The following is an 18,218-nucleotide window of genomic DNA, read 5'->3' as shown; positions in this document are numbered from 1 at the left end:
CTCCTGATGTGAGTGAGGCCGTCCCTCAGTTGACACACCTGACGAACAGTCCACCTTCAGCAGTGGGACATACAAAGGGGAGAAAGGCCCCACATTTCTTCTCAGTAACTCTGTGTCCCAGAGATAGGGAGCTCTGTGCTGGGAGAGTTGACTTGGGTCTGTGACACTGAGAGATTAGTGTTCTCAGGGACGGACAGAGCCTCTGGGGCGACAAGGAGACTACAGCTCAGTCACAGAGACTGGGTGTTGTGTTCACACTGGGGCTGCCTTTTTTTCTCCTTGCTTCCCCCCTCTTCTCCTGTCTGTCTTTTTTGTCACATTTTCTGTTACATGAAATGGTTGCTCAGGCGACTGCTCTGGAGTCAAATGAAAGAAAACTCACCGTGAGCCCCGGGTGTGACTTTGGACAAGCCTCTATCCTCTGTGAGGCCCTGGGAAGGTAGGCAGTCTCTTCTATCAGAGCGTGTCTAGGACGCCACCACCTTCAACATTCTGGAGTTCCCAAGTACGTTGCCCAGCTAAGACAATGACCTATTGGTAGAGAGGACAGAGAGAGCAAGCCACGGCTTGGAATTCTCCAGAGCACCAGGTGGGAAAGGTTCCTCCCAATAAACCTGACTATGGATTAGAGCAGGCTGTTTCTCCAAAGCTCTGGTGTGGGTTGACTGGACCACACCTTTGGCAGTGCCCCAGCAACATCTGGAATGTGCTTATCGGAGAACATCGGACTCCTCAGCCTGACGCTTCCAACATCCAAATACCAAGAGAGATCAGGGTTGGCAGGAGGTGGGGCCCAGGGGATGTGCTGCTGGATCGGCATTTCCATTCTGCTGCTGTTGACGGTTCTGCTCGGAAAGAGTGCCCTCCGATGATGCTTCAACACACGGAGTAGGTTATTCTCCCTGAATGACTTGTCCTCAAGAGGAACTGAGAGAGGGCCCTTGGGGACACTGACAGCTTAGTGAAGACACTTCCGGGCCTAATGGTTTTGAAAAGAATTAGTTAATTAGTTAATTAATCTAATTAAAGGGGGCGTAGCCAGGAGCCTGGGGTTGGAAGTAGGGACACTGGGGCTCCAGATCTGGTTCCGGCACTATCTGGCTAAGCAGCCTTTGGGCAAGTTGCTTCATCAGTCTGTGTCTTAGTGTTCCTTCTTAGTTAGTCTCTTCCTGTCCTGGCACTCCTCCGCTCTGAGCTCTGAAGATGAAACCACCTTGCTTTAGAGCAGGGCCAGAGTTACCTCCAGGCTTTGTGTGTGTGTGTCTGTATGTGTGTGGGGGCGCGCGCACGTGATTGTGTTGATTTCTCTTATATGGAAAGTCACATTCCCGCCCCCATGCTCCTTCATCTGAAGATCTTTGGGTTATAGCCAAGAAGGTGGGTGAGTGGCGTGGATGCTTGAAAACTAGAAGGGGCTTTGGGAATAATCGCCTAGCTATTTCAAGAATGCCACTCACCCGGTTGTTGGTTCATGGTGCTTGGCATGTGTGGGAGCCAGTATTTCCTAATTCCGAAGAGCCTGGGTACTAGAGCTAGGCTGTCTTCATTGTACATCCTTGCCACGCCAATGGGAATCATTTCAGGGCTTCACTCAGTATCAAGCGCTTATTTCATGCCAAGCATTTCGCCGAGCTATGTCGCATGTATTCCCACACCCTATAGAGCCCTATAGAGCAGGTGTGAATTGTATCTGCATCTTACACTGAGTCTAAAACATAGGGTGGTCATGTGACTTACTCAAGGTCAAGTAGCTGCAAATGGCACTTGAGACTTGAACACTAGTCTATTGACTCCAAAGCTAGGACTTAGCTGTCTTCCAGGCCTTATTTTATTTACTTTTCATCTGAAAATCTACAAATAGGTATCACAGTCCCTATTTTACAACTAGCCCTTGAAAGTCTGAGGGCTAGCAAGCTCCAGGTGGTAAAGATTACTGACTGGAGAGAGAGAACACAACTCAGGCCTTCTCAACCTTCAAATTCTGGCTATTGATTTCTCTGGGCCGTACTTAGACTTGAGTGGCTAAAGTTTGGCTGTTGTGAGAGGCTGCTTGTTCGTTTCCTGGCCACCCGGCAGCTCAGACCTGAAATAACCACATAGAAACTATATTATTTAGATCACTGTTTGGCCCATTAGCTCTAGCTTCTTATTGGCTAACTCTTACATCTTAGTTTAATCCATCTCCATTAATTTGTGCATCACTACCAGCGAAGTTTTGGAGTGTCTCTCTCAGGGGCTGATCCATGCTTCTCTTGACTCCGTTTCCTTTCTCCCAACATTCAGTTTAGTCCCCCCCCCCCATCTACCCTATCATGTCAAACCAGTTTTTTTTTTAAGCCAATGGTATTCACAGCATACAGAGAGGAATCCCACATCATTTATTCTTTTAGGAAAAGCCCCAGTAGTCTGACAGATATACACTGTGGGTTGGCTGGAGTGTCTACTTCAAAAGGAGGGATAGATCAGACAGACACTGTACAGTGCTAAAGTATGCATGATCTCACACAGTCATGGGCCTGCTTGCCTCATATTAGACTGCTCAGGACCTTAGGCATGTCCAGTCTCCCAGTTTGATTGGTCTTAACTTTCCCAATGAGGATATTTAAGAATCAACTGAGAGATGTCTCTGAAAAGACCGTAAGTGAGAAAGTGATGCACTCCAGATCATTGGTATTGGTATTCTACATCTCTGCTTTTATCTTTCACCAAACTGGGCATTGAACTGCATCACCTTCGAGTTTCTTGAGTCACACTGTTTCACCGCCCGAGCCTCCTATCCCATGATGGAGCAGCATGAAGCAGCATTAACGGCTCAGGGGCACTCCTGCCTGACTCATTTAAGAGATGTCTCACCTAGTATGTGAGGCATTACAATGGCTGCCACTGTGACACATACTCCATCCCAGAAAGTCTGGAATGGGACATTCCTGAACAGATTCAGGCATGAGAAGAGAGAGGACAAATTATAAACAGATGACCCAGGGCTTGGGAGAGACAAGAGATTGCTTTCTTTTTTTTTTTGTTCTTATTTGAAAGGCTCTAAATAAAGGTATGGCTAAGTGTCCATTTCTCTGAGATTACTACCCTTTAGGAAGCACATATTTCCATACACCTTTGTATTCCTTTACACTAGGACTTCATGCTTCTCAGCCTACTTATTCTAGTAGGGGCTGGGTAGGGGGTCCCTGGCATACTTACCCACTCAGCCGTCCACGGGACAAGAGAAGAGGAAGTCTGAGGATAACGTTTTCCAGCAACTGCCCAGCTCTGCAGGATTTAGTGCAAGTTCTTCCTCACTTTGACCTAGTGGCACCAAGGTGGCCAGGGATGCGGAACTTAGCTCCTTTGGGACTTTCTTTGTGTCCTTGAAGAAGACAGAAGCAGCCTCAGAGTGAGAACATCTCTTCCTCGCTTCACCCAACAGGCTGTTGGAGAGTGATCAGAAGGACTCAGAGGCACTGCGTAATTCGGCAGGAATGGAGGGAGTGGGCAAGGATGATGGCTCCCACAGGGACCTCCTCACTCGATCCTGTCCCATCCATGTAAATAGGAATGTGAAGACATTGGCACCTCTGTCTAACGATTAGCTGCTGGAGAATTCCCTGCTTGAGATGGTACAAAAAAAAGTAGCCTTGGACATGCAAAGGAAGAAGGCGACCATCAGGAAGAAGACTGAGTTAGCCATCACCTATATGGAGGGCCTTGCAGGGCCACGCTTGGTTTTGTGTGATAAACTAAGATTTTTGTCCTACAAATAAGAAGGAAAGGGGAGAAAAAAGCACAGAAAGCTTCAAAGTCAAGCCACAGGAGTTCTGACACGAGATTTATGGAAAACGAGACTTCAGGATGATGTGTCTAATGAACACCATTCCTGAGCTTATTGTGATCTTCTCATGGTAACACTGGAAATAACTGGCTTAAAAAGACAAAGAATGTGTCTAACTAGAGCTTTTCTTGACTTTGTTAGACTTTAGTAACTTGGGGAAATTGAGTCATAAAAATTAATTTATTTAAACTGACCTTATTTTTTCTTTTAAAAACACCTTTTTATCTAAATGTTACACAAAGGTTTCATTATCAGATTGATAAATCTGCTTTTCTGTGTGTTCAACAACCAATACTTACACCAATGAGGACAAGAGAGTCAAAAGGTCACCAACAGTTTGGACTTTGTCCTCCAAGAAAAGATGAGACCCAGAGGAAGATGGCATCTCTTTGGTAAGTCATCTGTCCCCTTAGAGGGTGGACTCTAGCCAATGTTCATCTTAGAAGAAAGCATGATTACTTAGTTTGATGACAAATCTATAAACACTTTGTTGAATTTATTCAGTAGGTGGTGCTCTTTCTTGATTTTTTTTTTTAAATCATCACAGAAAGGCTACAATTGACTATGAGTTTAGTCTTATAACTTACACCACAGTTACTGTGGAGTTTTGCAAAATACTCTCTTGCTTTTCACACTCTTAGCTAAGTGATAGTGGAGCTTGTGTAAGTGGGGAAGATATATAGCTTCATTTATTATCAGGAGAAATAGAATTTGCTCATTTTTATTCATTTTACTAAGACTTCTTCATAAGACTTGGAAGGCTTAACTGTTGATAATTTCTGATTGTTCACTAATGAAAGCCAACACTTTAGGCAAAGAGTGTTGATCAACACTGCGGTCCTATTGAGAGGCGACGCCTAATATCATCAAAGACCGGTTGGTTGATCTGGGTAGCTCTGGAACTCTGTATTTATAGGTTTTGTTTTGATTGTAACAATTCTTTAAAAATCTTAAAAAGACAGCATGCATCTTAAGCCCCCTTTAGACTGGAAAAAAAACTTGGTTAATTGCAAGAACAACAAGTTAGTTCAATGTTAAGTCCTTGGTAAACTAAAGACCCTTTTATACTTTTTATACTACAAATAGACTTTATACACGAAAATAGACTTTGTGACATTGAAAAATGTATGTGCTTAAAATTTTTTAAAGTATGCTTATTTTTTACTAGATGAATGTGTATTTTTATGAAGCATAAAGATGATGGAAAAAAGACACACCCTTTTTAAAATTGTGCCTCCGATCTGTGACCATGGAAACACAAGGTTAATTTTTTGAAAAGCTGTCTACTGATGAATTATTCTATATTATCCTCCTTTAGAACCCAGGGACTTCTTGTCCAAGAGAGTTTGCAGTGTATAAGTTTCAACCTGCTGACCTGGTGCTGATAAAAGCCTGGAGAGAGGACAAGGTCCCATCCATTAGGGGAGTGTCTTCATAAATACTGCCAACCCCACAACTGTATGGATTGCTGAAAGAAGTGAATTTACTACTCCTGAGTCAAGAAGTCAATTAAGGAGGCTCCAACACCCAAGAGGGAGATCAAAGAGAAGCATTTGGGTCATCCAAGGAGCCTTTCAGTTCCTTCTAAAGACAACCTGATGATGTCTGCACAAGGAACACAAAGTTGGTGGAGGTGATGTTCTTTTTACTTTTACTAAATATGCTGCTTATGATGCTGGTGTTCTTGTGCGGGGGAAAGCCTCTTAATAGAAAGAATTTTTCTAGTCTGGAATTCAGACAGAAAACCTATTGAACTAATCCAACTTTAAAATTCCCCATTTTGGGAGTCCCTGGTTAGTTCAACTTCTGGAGTCTAATGTATGTAGGGAAGATTACTATTATCTGAATGGGGTTTCGGATAGAAAAAAATCAAAGCTTGACATAAAGAATTAAATGCTTGGGTAAAAAGCATCAAATTTACAGTGCAGGAACACTAGACAAGAGTGATTGTCAGGCTTGCAGAGCAGAACATCCATGCCCAGGCTCAAGTAATATCCTTTCCCCTAGCACAGGACAGAGACCCCACGAGGGTAATTGTGTGCTAGCCTCGTTTCAGAACGAAGCTATTTGGAGATTAAGACTTCCCAGAGTCTGTCTCTCCTGTGCTTCCTTTTTTTCTCCATAGGAAATTATTCCTCATGTATCACATGGCAGGGAAATGGATTCCCGTGCTCAGTTGGGGTTCTTGGAACCTATGCCTATGCCCTGAATATTTCAAATAACAAAAGGACAGATAACAATTACTCTGCACTCAATGTCTCCTAGGCTGACTTATGGTGGTGTTGTGAACAACAGAAACTACTCAACCTGTCTATCCACTTGTATGGGATCTGTGTGCTGGTTCAATTGGCCATACCCTTCCTCCTAGTTCCTAGCCTTCATTCTCCCCCCCCTTGTTTTTTCTTTCTCTCCTTCCTTCCTTCCTTCCTTCCTTCCTTCCTTCCTTCCTTCCTTCCTTTCTTTCTTTCTTTCTTTCTTTCTTTCTTTCTTTCTTTCTTTCTTTCTTTCTTTCTTTCCTTCTTTCTGATTTTTTTGAGACAGGGTTTCTTTGTTGCCTTGGCTTTCCTGGAACTCACTTTTTAGACCAGGCTGGCCTTGAACTCAGAGAGATCTGCCTGTCTCTGCCTCCCCAGGGCTGCGTTTAAGGGCATGGGCCACCACCGCCCAACATTTTCCTCTCTTAGTGAAACTAAACTAAGAAGCCAATACTTGGATCTTTTGGTGTCTATGCTGAGTCTATAGGAAGACTCAGAAGAGTTCTAAACAAATGGAAGACTAAATACCAAACAGCTACAGGATTAAAATTGGCTACCAGCAGCAGTAAATAAAGATGTAGCGATTAACTCAAATTGTTCTAACTTTCAGGGTCTATCAGTGGTGTCAGCGATGCTCTTAAAGCAGTAGTTCTAAACTTGTGGATCACAACACTTTTGGGGTGTCAAATGACAGGGGTTGCATATCAGATATCCTGCATATCAGATATGTATACTACAGTTCCTGACAGTAGCAAAATTATAGTTATGAAGTAGTAATGAAGATAATTTTAATGGTTGGGCATTTGGCCTCATGAGGCCCAGTGTAATTTTCTAAGCCTATCTTGAGTTTGGTGATGCCTAGTGTAACTTCCTGAACCTAACTTGAGTTTGGTGAGGCCCAGTGTAACTTTCTAAGCCTAACCTGAGTTTGATGAGGCCCAGCATAACTTCCTAAGCCTACCTTGAGTTTGTTGATGCCCAGTGTAACTTCCTGAATCTAACTTGAGCTTGGTGAGGCCCAGTGTAACTTCCTAAGCCTAACTTGAGTTTGGAGAGGAGTGACTCAGAACAGTCCGACCTAGACTCTCCTCTGCCCAGCCATTGCTGATATGGCAGGATATTATTGATCCTTATTCCTTACTCTACCTCACCCCATCCCAAGACTCCAGCCCACTGCATCAGCCCTATATAAGTTCCTGCCCTGATGCAATAAAGTGAGATCTTGCTTCGACAGACTCCGGCTCAGTGTATGTTTCTCCTTGGCTCTGCCTCAGCCCAATCTGCTGGAGAACCTGGCAGTTGGGGAAGGGGGTGGAAGTCACTGCAGCAGGGGAAACTGTATTAGAGAGTTCCAATGTTAGGAAGGTTGAGAACCACTGCCTTAAAGGAATGCCTGGCCAGCTGGATCCCTCAGCTGCATAATTTGGGAGAAGGAGATTGCATTTACCATGAAGCTAACAGAAAGAAAATGTTTGAGTCATGCTTGATGAAAGATGTTGCGCTTTTATTCCCAAGAACACGCTCTTGGATCTCTTGGATCAACAGTTTTTCGGGGCCTTTCAAGGATTAGCCACCCGTGCCAACACATTTTAGAAAAATTAAGTAATTAAAACAAAAGTGAAACTAGAACCATAAGAATAAAAGAGAAAGAGGGAGAAACTGTGGGAAACAAATTGTTATGGTTCAGTTTCAGCATGAAGCACTCTTCAGTTCTTCAGAGTTACAGATAAACAGAAAGTGCCAGCCTCCCCCATCCCCCTCTGGCGGTGACTGGTGCTGGCTTCTCTCAGAGCTCCAAGGTCTGGAAGCTACAGGTAGCATCCTTGTGACTGAGCCCACAATCAGGAAGGAGGGAGGGCAGCCTCAAGCCTCAGAGTATCCATTACATAACCCTTTGTGTCTTAAACCAGTAGGACTGGGGACTTGGGAAGGTAGCACAAGTCCTAGCCTATGAGAAGACAGGACTGGCATTTCTAGCCATCAGGGGACTTTGAAAATCCTTGACTTGTGCTGAGTCAGTGTGCCAGCCACTTTTCTCCATTTCTCCGTGCTGCCGTCCCTTTCTGCAGAATAGCATATTAAAATCTCTTCTTCTTCTTCTTCTTCTTCTTCTTTTTTTTTTTTAACCAGACTCTTGAATTGTTATTGTATTTCCAACAGTAATGATGACTCCCCAGTTAATTGTTCAGTTCCAGGCTTGGTCCATTTCTTCTGGCTATTAAGGGTGAGGCTGTTTTGGCAAGGCTGCCTAAATCCAGAGAATAATTCCTACGCTGATTGGCTGCCCATTGTTTTTCTTTCTAACAGGCACCTCTAACGCATTGAGGGTTGACGAAGTTCAAGGTTTTTTCAAATAATGGTCAGCCTACAAGGGTGACAGGGCCGAGGAAAGCAAACGCTGTGTGACCCCCATTTTCCGTTGTTCACCTCCACACACCTGTTGAGCCCTCCCACGGATTCCCCACCTGTCCCTGTCACTCCTTCCTTGTGCTCGCTCTCCATTTGTTTGTGTTGCTTTCCGAGCACAAAGACTTGCCTAAGAAATTGGCTTTGATTCGTTCAGCAATCTGGCCTCGCGGTGGGGGCAGATTGGCTTATGGGCACCTGCTTCCCGTATGACTGATGCTCCAATACGTGTGTGCTTGTGCAATTAAAGGAGAGCTGATTCTTTTGGCCTGGGTTGAATCCTGGGTGGCCCTAAGAACGTGAACGAGTCACAAGCGGAATATGGGTGGGAGGAAGCCGGCGTGCCTGGCAAGGGAAAAGGCATACAAAGGTAACTCCTCTCTTTGTCTCCCTGTGTTACCCACTGTGAGTGACAGAGTGGGTGGCAATGGGTCAGGGATTGCTAGGCAGGAGGCCAAGGCAGCAAAGCTAGTGTACTGGCACACTCAATAGCCTATTTCCTATTTCCCAGGGCCTAGCAGGCCACAGACCCACACCCCTCCGTTTCCTCTCCTCCTGGCTCCTTAGCATGCCTGCCTCTTTGCCGTCAAAAGCTCAGCTCTGACCCCCGGCTCTACCGCCATCCGCCATCCAGTCTATCTTTTCCCATCTTCTGCATTCCATGCTCTTTTCCAGATTCACAGCTTTGAATCCCAGTTTTCTCCTGTCCTGGTCATTGCACCACCTTCCTCATCGGGCTTCAGGGCTGCGTCCCCTTACTACTCCTCACATCACGCGTGCTTCCAAGGAATCTTCCTGCAAGTTGCGTCAGGCGCCTACGCTAGTCTTTCTAAGCATAGAAATTTCAGATTCCGCTGTGCACTGTGTACAAGCGGGGCCACATTCATATTCATGGCCTAGCTGTCTTTCCCTCCTGCCTCTGTCTATTCTCACAGGACGCTAATCTCTTTCGGAAGGCCACCCAAAGATTTTGGGGTCCCTCAGCGAAATGCCACTGAAAATAGGCTGTACCCACCAGTGCGGACCTGTGCATACTTGTCAATGGTCTTCAATGAGATCAGCATCTGTGTTAAGGAAATGTTGACCTTCCATTCCAACGTGGCATTCTTTAGCTGGTGTGATTTGAAACAATACACACATACAGCAACGAAAAGCACCGTGGCCTTTGTGGGTTGCTCGAGAAACACCACCCTAGCTTGTCTCATAGCCCGTCAAGTCAGGCCTCTCCCTGAACTCTCTCCTCAGCTCCCAGTTACACTGTTGGCTCCTTGGAGCTGTTTTATTATTTTTGTATTGGGAGCTCAGTTCCTCCCTACTGCTGCTTCCTCCTGGAGGACCGCTCTCCAGAACATGTGCGGAGCAGCTGGCTTTAAAAAATACACCTGCTGTTTAGAACATCTGCTCTCTGGTGTGGAAATTGGATTCAAATTTTAAAGCACGATTTACTTTACCCCTCTAAAGTAGTGTATTTTCCTGTTTAACACAGTAGTTTTTCTCTAAAGAGTTTTTAAAATCAACTATTGAAACGCAGATTATAAGCAATAAAGGGCACTGATTGTGTGTGTGTGTGTGTGTGTGTGTGTGTGTGTGTGTGTGTGTGTGTGTGTGTGTCTGTGCATCCACATTTAGAGGTCAGAGATCACCTGCATCTTGGGAATCTTCATCAATTGTGCTTTGTCTCACTTTTCTTCAGACAGGGTCACTTATTTTCCAGCTTACAGGTTTTGCTAAACAACCTGCCCAACAAGCCACCAGGCCCTCCCCGAGAGCTGGGATTAAAGGCACATGCTGTGACAATCAGTTTTTTACACTGGAGTGTTAGGAATCCAAACTCAGGTCCTCATGCATACATGGTAAGTGCTCTACTGACTGAGCCATCTCCCCAGCCCAAGCATACTCTGCTTTTATTATACAATTTGATGGATTTTGACCAAAGTATGCACTTGGAAGATCACCATCCCAGTCAGAGATGGAGCAATGCCTGCTCCCCCTGGAAATCCCTCTAAGCACTCAGTGGCCAATTCCTCTTCCGAGGCAGCTGAAGGCAACAGCTGATCTGAGCTCTGCTATTATAGGTTAGTCTGGCTGCTTTTAGAATACTTTGTGGGTAGGGCCGTCATGGATGCTGGGCTGCTGGCGGATTTGCCCAGTGGGGTGGTTTTCAGAGTCCCCCGTGACTTGGATGTATCAGTGGTTCAATCCTTCGAGCTGCTGAGAAGCCTTTCGGTGCGCATAGCACGTTTTGTTTACCCATTCTCTTGTTGATAGACATCTGTCTGGGTTAGTTCCAGCTTTTGACTGCTTGGATAAAGTCCTCTGAACATTCATGTACAAATCTTTGTTTTGACAACTGTTTTCATTTCCCTTGGGTAAAAGCCTAGTAATAGAATTGCCGGGTCATCTGGCGAGGATTATGATTGACTTCATTAGGAATCAACATTAATCCCCAGGTCATATTGCTTTGACAGAATCACATGATTTCTGACTGGACCCTAGGTTTAATGATCCTTGCTGAATTGCACTTTGCCACAGCGCTGTTCCTTTCTGAAATGGCCTCATTCCTTTTCTCCAGGGACTGGCTATACTGAATCACACAGGGAATTCTGCATCTGGGGTCCTCTAGAAAAGTCAGAACCTTTCAGTTTGCTCATTGCTGTAAACACTGCTTAGTTCAATGTTCCTGCTAGAGGTCTGACTCAGATTGCTTACATATTAAGAAATGACCGAATACCCTTTTCTCCATTTCTAGAACCACTCATGATGTAAGGTCAACCCACATTCTCCAGCTTACTCCAGGAAATGTGTTTTCATCTTTGCTCCCAATGACACCATGTTGACTTCTCTGAATGACTTCATCATTCAAATTGGAATTTCCTTGGAAAGATCTTTTTTTGTTGGTCATGAGGAAGGCAGTGTCCTTGTTACTTTATCATTAAACATTTCTCCCTTCCTTCTAGTACCCTTCATAATTTTTTACTCTACATTTGCTTCCCCAAACACTCATCTTTCCTTCTCTTCCTCTTTTCGCTCGAAATCAAACTACAAAGTGAGGAGGTTTGTCTATCTGTCTGTCTCATCAGTATGAACAAGGGTCCAACACAGTATCTGTTTGTAGTCATGTCCAAGAAACTCATAGATAATAAAATGATGATTACCCAAGCCCTTTATCTGCATAACTTACCTGGAAATTAGTGACCCTTTCCTATGAGTGCCAGATAGTTTTTAGGCACAAAATTTAGCATCTCGTTGTCTTACCCCTCCCTTTAAAGACGCTTTTTAAAGATAAGGATGAGCAAGGTGCTGAGAATAAGTGACTCTGAGAGCTCAGCCCAACCCCCCCCTCCACCCCAAGGTGCAGGGAGCATTGCAGAAGAGAAGGTGGAAAGAATGCAAGAACTGGAACATGGGGAGGAGCGCTGTGGAACGCTGTCCTCTGGACATGGCGTGACTGTTGCATGCATGAACCCACAGCGACTGACTGTTGTCACCAACTACACAAGATCTGTCAAAAGGTTAAGCCTGTTAAAAATTCAACGTGGATAGGGTTAGATTTCCTGACTCCTTTTCCCTGCTGAGAAGACATTGGCAGTTGATGATTTTGAGGAACAGATAGTCACTTTTATTTGGGCATTTGGCTATTGTCGTGGTGGGTAGTCCCACACCCATGTCACACGAGCAGCTCTAGTTGGACTTATGGGTCATAAAAAAACAAGAAGAACACGAACTCGTGAGAGAGATGTGTCGGGGATAGGGGAGAAGTTGAAGGAGGGAGTGAAGTCCTTATGGCCGAGATACTGTGTACATGTATGAAAATGTATAAGAATAAATGATAGTAGATAAAATATTGAACAGGGACCAGTATCCCATGCACACTCTTTCACATCAATGCACTGGATACTTTTAGAGCATTGTTGCACACATTTGTTTCAGTAAGCATTGAAAGAAAATTCCATTTGTGATTAGAAAGCTTGACCTCTTTACCTCCCGATAAAATGGGGACCCAACTTGCTGAGACACCATCCCTGGGCCTGCCTGATGAGAAACGCCTTCTGTCTTACTAGTAGTGTGTGCTGTGCCAATCCTAGCAGTGACAGATAAGAAGCCAACCAAACAGAATGAAAACAAACAAACAAAAATCTCACCTAAGTTTATGGGAAATCTCCATGCAGCTTTCTGAAGACTTACTCCACATAAGATGTTTCTGGAAAATCAGCTGGTTTGACTCAGGGCCACCATTGTACAAATGATAAAGCAGTTGCCTGATTAAGTCTGCATGATTGAGGCTGGGACTGAGAGGGTCCAGCATCTGGCTTCCCATCCTGAAGCTGGTGCCCTTTAATTTCATCGGTCCGTCTCACTAAAGGATATTTTTAGTACATTGTACTTATTAAATATAGTTTTATGTTCTCTGACCCGTCCTAAAAGCTTGTGAGCCAAATGTTTTATATCCCTCTGAGAAACATAAATTAAATAGCTCATTTTATGTGCTCTCTAATTGATCTTGCAGCTTTGTTTGGAGACTCAGCCCAGGCAGAGGTGAAGGAACACAGTAAAAGAACCACTGCCCAAGGGGTAGGTGGTAGTATTCTCATTATAGTGAGGCCTTTGGGTGACCAAAGACACCCCATGTTCTACTTTGGTTTCTATTGCTGTGATAAGCATCATGACCAAAGCCACTTGGGGTAGGAAATGGTTGGGTTTTTTTTTTCCAATTTACATTTTATAGTCCAATATGAAGTAAGTCAGAACAGGAAGTTAGGGCTGGAAGCTGGAGGCAGGAACGGAAGCAGAGGCCTTTGTGGAGTCCTGTTCACTGGCTCACTCTCCATGGCTTGCTTGGCTTGCTTTTTTATACAACCAGGCCCAAATGCCCAGGGTTGGCACTACCCACAGTGGGCTGAGCCCTCCCATATCAATCAGGAAAATGCCCCAAGCTTGTGTACGGGCCAGTCTGAAAGAAACAGGTTATTTTTTTTTTCAATTGAGGTTTCCCCTTTCTAGATGTCTGACTTTATTTACTCTCTGTGACTGTGAAAAAAAAAATTTACATGTTTTATCAATCCCAAACACAGCCAATCACTGAGGGAAATCAGGACGGGAACTAAGCAGGGCAGGAACCAGGAAGCAGGAACTTAAGCAGAGACCACGGAGGAATGCTATTTAAGGGCTCTTTCTTCATGGCTTTTTCAGCTTGTTTTCTTAACTACCAGAACCACGTGCCCAAGGGTGGCATTGCCCACAATGGGCCAGACTCTTACACAGCAGTCATTAATGAAGACAATGACCCACAGACATGCCTACAAGTCAGTTTGCTTGAGGCATTTTCTCAGTCTAGATTTCCTCTTCTCGGATGGCTTTAGCTTGTGTCAAGTTGACAAAAAACTAACCATCGGGTCCCCTTAAATTATTAGAAGGTCAGGGAACACTAAAGTTGCAAAGATATTGGTAAACAATGTGTGTGTGTGTGTGTGTGTGTGTGTGTGTGTGTGTGTGTTATGTAAACTGAAGCCCGGACAGGGAAAGAGTTGTCACTGGACTTGTGCCGTGGTTAGTTACCTGCAGAGACACAGGTAGAACTTGGTTTCCCTCCTCCCACAGTGATGCCTTTCTATCCACCTCATCATTGGTCCTGTTTCGTCTGGTTAGAGATACCTATTCTGGGCATCATTGGTCCTGGTTAGAGATGCCTATACCAGGCATTAATTCCAAAATTTTCTGTGTGTCACTGTAGATCTAGGCATAGATGAAGTGGAATAGCACACGGGTTAGCAAACACTATCCTTGGAGCTCGTAACTATGTATGTACAGTGTTAGGTCTTTCCTTGGGGAGAGAGAACTAAAGCCTTATTTATCCGAGACTTGGCTTCAGGCATATATCCCCAGGCAACATTCGTTTCACAGGGCATCTCTTTGGCTGGAGGGTAAAGTGACATTTCCTCAGAAAGTTCCTGGAAACTACCCATCAGGTCTTCTGGCTGGGAAGACAGCAGACTCATGGTGAGAGGCTGGCAAGGTAACTGGATCTGCCAGTGGTGCCAACAGAACACCTCAGCACAGGCTCTGGCTGCCTCCGAGCCTCCATGTAGAGGCCTTGTTGGTTCTAGTATTGCCCAGTGTAAAAGGACAGAAAGGAAAGCTGGTGGTCCAGGTGTGTTTGTGAGAGTTTCTAGACTAGGTTAATTGAAGTCTGGAGATCCACTCTAAATTCTGGCAGTGCCATTCTGTGGGCTAGGGGTCTTAAACTGTATAAAAAGAGAAAGCAGTCTGGGCACCAGCATTTCTCTCTTTGCTTCCTAACTGCGGATACTGTGTTACAAGTTACTCTGTGCCACGTAGTTCTTGCCACGATGGATGCTATCCCTCAGGCTGCGAGCCAAAATAAACCCTTTCTTCTTTAAGTTGCTCTACTCAGGCAATCAACATAGTGACAAGAAAACTAGAGATGTCCCCACTAATTTAGATGAAGATCCCTAAAATCAGCTCTCAGCTCAAGTTTTGAACTCTACTGTGTTTGAGCTGTATACTGAGTACCACCTAGTTATTCATTTTGTCTCAATTTGTACACGTGTGCAAATGTTGTACCTATAACTTTAGGCTATAATAACGGAGCTAATGCAAGTCAAATAGTGGTCACAGTCCTTGACATATAGAAGGTTTCAATAAATAGTGTTTCTAGTGTTCTCATTTATCTTCCTGCCATTTTCATCATCACCCATGCCGAAAGTTCTTTCTGCCCTGGCGACCTGTGTTCATTTAAGCAACTGTTGCAGTGACCCAGGAGACACAACGTGACTCCCTAAGTCTACCCTTACCCTTACTAGGAAGTATCCTAGTTGGTTCTCTTGGCCTGCTCCCATCTTGTGCTTGGGGGAATAAACCAGCTCAAGCTTGAGCTCTTGAGACACAGCTGCTTCACCTCTAACCAGATCATATTTCCCGTAGAGAAGAGAGAAGGAGCAAAGACTAAGTTTCAGCTAAGCATTTAGAGTACACCGTGACCTTCCTAAGGTGTCCACAGTGGACTCTGCGCTCAGTGAGTCCCTCCTCAAATACCATATGGAGATGCCACGCTTGAGTTTCCTTGTTAATTGGGTGACTTTAGCCAAGTTGTTTCATCCACACGAGGGCTCTGGGTTCTCTGAGCTCTGGTATTTGGGTGGTACTGAGAGGGATGTGTTTACCAACAGGCCACTGGGGGATGGGAAAGCTTGCTGACAATGTGAAAGATACAGATTTTGAGCTGGAGGGTGACCCTTGTTTGGTGCGGGAGGTCCTTATGTCTATGTGTCGCGTTTACTGGTTAATGAATAAAGAACTGGCTTGGCCTATAGCATGGGAGGAGGGAGGTGGAGATGGGGAGATGCCATGGAGCTGTTGCCAGAGTCAGGCATGCCAAAACTTTGCTGGTAAGCCATTGCCATGTGGAGATGGGTTAAATTAATATGTAAGAGTCAGCCAATAAGAAGCTAGAGCTAATGGGCCAAGCAGTGATTTAAATAATATGGTTTCTGTGTGATTATTTTGGGGCTCAACAGCTGGGAACTAACTAGCAGCTTCCCTCCAACACTTGTTTGTGTGCTCTGAGGACCAGGATCCATGAGGGAAGTCTTAGGGAAAGACCATGGAAGACAGTGTCACTGGACCTGTTCCGGAGCTGCTAGAGGAGTAGTATTTAGAGGTATTCTCAGCTGTCTGGTATTTGTTGCACTGCCTGCCTTGGAAAATGGCTTGATTTCTCTGACTTTTTTCGGTTGCTGGTGTCAAGGAAATGCCTGAGTGATGTCCTGCTATTGCCAGTCAAGGCACACAGGCTTGCTGGACATGTCATTTGAGATTCATTATAAATACTGATATGCTTACTGCCTAATGACTTGGGGTCCCCTTCCTATGTTGGGCATGGTGGAAGGAGGAAAGATGGTGAAGAATTACATTGTTTATAAAACCCGTTTCTCGCTGGTACTGGGAGACATGCACCATCCATTAGAAATGTGGCATTTTATAGGTGTCATGGTCTCTTTGTTGCTAGCAGGGTGGGCTGTTACAGAGATTGAACCTGACATTAAAACAGCAAGTCAGTTGTCGCTAAGTAGAGATACTATTATTGTACAGCCTTTCTAATAAATGCCCGAGTTTATAGTTCAATGATCATCTCCAAAGATACTCAGTTTATTCAAAGAACATGTACACTGTCTAGGATCCCAGATTCAGCACTTGTAACTCTAGGAGCATGGGTGAGTTTTTTTTTATGTTCTCAGTTAGAAACCAAGGATAATAGAAGATACCTCATGGGCTTGTTCTAAATTTTAAAAGAGACAATTCATAGATAGATACAGGTAGCATAGTTTGTGACACAGGCAAGCACTGGAGAGGTGTTGAATCCAACTATTGTTAGTAGTTGAAAGCAGAATAGGGAAAATGGGGGGTGGAGAGTTAAGATTGAGCTGAGTCAACCAGAGAAATACCATGAAACTATGAAATATGCTGCCTGATAATTGTTTGACTCACCACACCTCCTTTCTCTGCTGGGACCTGGAGCTCTGTGTACCCTCAAGCTCAGCAGGTCTGAGCAGTGAGAGTTCTCAGCACTCTCCTCCAGTGCGTGTTTGATTGTTTACAAGTTGTACAATACGCTAATATACTATTAAATATAAGCATATGACATGCAATTTCACAAAAGTTAGGACAGACGGGTCAAGAGCATCTCCCACACTTTTTCATGTTTTTGGAGACTTCTGTGCTCATCGTCTATGAGGCTGTGACCTTGATAGGGCTCTTCTGTTAGACTCCATGCTGTAAAAGTCAGACTAGTCATAGCTTCCTAAGGCAGTTCTATACTCTTAGTTGTGCTTAGGATTGTGGTTGCTCAAACCACATATGCCCATAGACAAACATAAAAATGGTTTCTGAAAGTTATAGGTCAATGAAAACTCAATGACTACTTCGAAGTGTCTGTTTATCAAAACCCAACCCAACATATGGGAGGCAGAGGCAGGAGGATTTCTGGGTGTTCCAGATAAGCCTGAACTATATAGCAAGACTTTGTCTCAAAAAAATAACCAATCAACCAACCAACCAACCAAACAAACAAACAACCAAACAAACAAACCAAATATCATATTGAGTCTCTACTTATTCCAAATGCCCCTGTAAGAATTGAGAATGGGATATGCAGTCTATAAACCTAGTTACAGAGCATCTGAACTTTCAAAAAGGAAGAAATACACAGTGTAAATAATATAGTACCATGAAATATGTGAAAAATCAAAACAATAGGAAGGGGTGGAGTCCTTTCAGGGAGCTTCCTCGAGAAGGGTTTTAAAAGACAACTATCCATAGATAGGCCAAGTAGAGGCAGGCTTGAGCTACAGGCACAGTGTGTGGTATGTCTCCACATCCGACAATCTACATGCTGTCTGAGATGCTTGACAAGTTATATATTTGGATTATGAGGCAGGTAAGGAAATCACAGTGATACCAGACAGGATGGTCAAGTGACCAGGTCTCTGCACTTGGAGCCTCGGGATCATGTTTGGACTGAAACCTAGAATTCCTTAAGGGTTAGGACTGGGGAAGCGGCACAGTCAGATTTGCTAAGGCTACTGGTAGCTGCTCTGTGGACAAGGGCATGAAGTTGGAAGGCTAGGATCTCCTGAGATTCCAGAAGAGACAGAGAGGCTGAACGGACTCCATACAAGGGATAGTGCTGTTAAATAGGATGCAAAGAAACTGGA

The 18,218-nt window shown here is 44.4% G+C and overlaps 1 long non-coding RNA gene across 2 annotated transcripts; it reads left to right on the top strand.

Annotated features, from left to right (window-relative positions):
* Positions 1-5,073: 5,073 nt before the first annotated feature.
* Positions 5,074-12,910, top strand: LOC125390542 (uncharacterized). Of its 2 annotated transcripts, XR_015005331.2 has the most exons (3): positions 5,122-5,459; positions 10,181-10,340; positions 11,237-12,910. It is a non-coding gene; the product is annotated as an uncharacterized LOC125390542 (long non-coding RNA). The 2 variants fall into 2 exon arrangements; XR_007228774.3 differs by lacking the exons at positions 10,181-10,340; positions 11,237-12,910 and adding an exon at positions 8,389-8,753 and having other exon boundaries at positions 5,074-5,459.
* Positions 12,911-18,218: the final 5,308 nt, after the last annotated feature.

The sequence above is a fragment of the Myodes glareolus genome, chromosome 13 (genome assembly GCF_982192425.1).
Source record: "Myodes glareolus chromosome 13, mMyoGla1.1, whole genome shotgun sequence".
Lineage (NCBI taxonomy): Eukaryota > Metazoa > Chordata > Mammalia > Rodentia > Cricetidae > Myodes > Myodes glareolus.
This window is presented reverse-complemented; position numbering and strand designations above follow the sequence as displayed.